Raw genomic sequence first — 2956 nt, forward strand, 5'->3', positions numbered from 1 at the left:
AACATCAATAATGTCTGCTACAGAGTTTGACAGTTAAAGACATACACTGCGGGTGTGGCTGTAAAATGGTACAACTGATTTGGAAAACAGTTCGGCATTATCTAGTAAAGTTGAAGATATGCATACACATGACCCTGCAATCCCTCTCCCTATTATATAACAAAGACAAGCTAACTTCTGTGAATCAGAGTAAATATTAAAAGTATAGCCAAACTAGCAAAACTGTCAAAGTCTCAGACTGGAAAAAACTCAAAAGTCCACCAATAGTAGAATGGAGAAGTGAATTATTATTCACAGAACAAACTCAAAACAAGTAAATCAGATCTAGAAAGAAGATGATCAATCTGAAAACATGGAATATTTATCACTTTATAAAACAGTGCAAGGAAGACATAAAATCTTAAATATCTTCAGTTTTTAAACTAATTATATCTCTATGAATAATACATCCATAAAACAAGAGCTGGTAGTCGTGTGAACGTATCACTCTGAAGATAGCAGGGAGTTCTTTAGGATGAGAAATCAAACGTCTAATCAAAAGTCATTGGAAACAGTGAAAAGCAGGTTGGATATTGCAAAATCCCAACTATCTGAATGTAAAGAAACCCTGAGATAGTCTTCCATAATATAAAGGGAAGTATAAGGAAATGGGAATCATGAAAAAAGAAGAAAAAAGTAATTTTGGGAGTCATAGATAATAAACAATACTTATTTCTGTCATTTAGATCATTTATTTTTCCAAATCAAATAGTCACATCAAATGAATTATTTTCTCCATTTGAAAAAAGTTTTTTTTATCAAATATCACACATCTTCAATCTAAAGTAGGTAATGCAAAAAAAACTTTAGTACAAATGTAAGTACATTCCAAAACACTTCAATGAAAAGTGTTAACATTTCTAATGCCCTCAGATGTCCACATATCCATTTAGTCCCAAATGTAAATGCAAATTTTGTTCAGAGGAAAGATTTCCTGAATAGGACATGAATGTTTTCCTCCCCATAAGTCCCCAGGAGCAATCATGGTGGAATGGAAAGATTTAAAGTTGGTTTATAATTACTGCACATTCTATGAAATCACCATGCATATATTTTTGCATTCAGTCTCCAGCCAAATTCTGATGGTAGAACATTTCATTTTCTAAAATCAAGAGAAATATTTTAAATATCTATAAGAAACATTTATTCCCAGTGACAATGATTAATGTCTTTCAGTGGCTTTGCATACTGTTTTCATAGCAAATCCCTTAGCAGTTTATGTGATTTGCAGTCAAAAAGAGATATTATGTTTTCCTGTCCTGTCCTAGATTCTACTAAAATTCTATTATAAAAATGGTATTAGATTAGACTAGATATAGATCATATATCAGTTAACTTAATAAACCTTATTTCACATATCCTCCAATGGCCAAGAAACATCTTCACAAATTTATTGAAGTATTATTGACCTATAATATATATATAAAGTATATAATTTGATGAATTTTAGTATAGCTATACATTCATGAAACCATCATGACAATCCATCAAGATGCTAAATATTTTCATCTCTTCTCAAAATTGCCTCAAGCCCAGTTCAATCTCTCTCTCTCTCCCCACGCAATTCCCAGACAACCACTATTGGTTATAGAATTTTATAAAATTCTATATGAATAGAATCATACAATATGTAGTCTCTCTCTTCTGACTTCTTTCACTCAGCATAATGATGTTGAGATTTATCCAGGTTGTTTTTTATATTACGTATTTGTTCCTTTTACTACTGAATAGTACCCCATTCCATTTAATAATTCAGTAATCCTGACTTAAAAAGAAACATCATCTCATGAAACCAAAGCCTGTCCCTGAAAGTTTAAATTTGTTGACTTTCAATGAAAGTCTATATGTCCAGGTAAAATTACAATTTAACATCTCAATGAGATCCATGTGCATAATTGGTGCTCAATAAATTTATTAAATGAATAAAACATTGTTCTATCAAGACAATATGGATAGAAGTCACATGGTGTCCCATCATCACTTTCAGAAGCCTGAAAGGCAACCATATTTTTGCATCTAAACCATTTCTCTCTTTTATTAGTAAAGACCTGGTTTTACTATGCAAAACTGATTTAACCAATGGCCAGCTAACTTGATTAATCTAACCACAGTGAAATGAGGGCCACATTGTTCTCAACCTGGGTTAGTTTCTCTCAGTTACATTAATAAGCACTCTTTCCCTGTCATTTGTCTATTAAAGTGTGTGTCAGTTCAATTAAACTCCATACAACCTTTGGGGAAAAAAAATGAAAGAAACTGAAATCTACCAAGGACCACTATGCCGAGCACTTTGCAAGCATCATTCCATCTAATTCACGTGAAACCTTGTAAGGTAAATATTATTTCATTATAAACACAAAGAAGCTATCACCCAGAATGGTTATGTGACTTGCTCAGAGTTAAACAGCCAATAAGTACAATGGATAAAATCCCTTCCCAGATCTGAGTTCATTGTACCATTCCCCAAAACCCCTAGGAGTGAATTCTCCAGTACTGATGGTTAGTTATATATGGGCAGAATTTGTGAGTAAATAAATAATTGATTTAGTTAATTAAATACTCATTTCTGAGAAATCACTCAGGAATAAATACCTTTGAAAGTATATTATTATATTATTATTAATATAGGGTGTTAGCTATCTATTTATTCAAAAACATATTACCACAAACTCAGAAGCTTAAAACAACATATGTTTATTATCTCAGTTTTTGTGGTCAGAAACCCATGGCTTCACTGAGCTGTAATCAAGGTGGTAGCTAGGGCTGCATTCTCATCTTAAGTTAGACTGGGAAAGGATTTGCTTTTAGGCTCCTGTGGCTGTAGGCAGAGTTCAGTTCCTGGTGGACTATCTGAGGGCATCATTTTCCTGTTGGCTATTGCCCAGTGGTTGCCCTCGGTTCCTGCAACACCAGCTTA

The sequence above is a fragment of the Microcebus murinus genome, chromosome 16, assembly GCF_040939455.1.
Source record: "Microcebus murinus isolate Inina chromosome 16, M.murinus_Inina_mat1.0, whole genome shotgun sequence".
NCBI lineage: Eukaryota > Metazoa > Chordata > Mammalia > Primates > Cheirogaleidae > Microcebus > Microcebus murinus.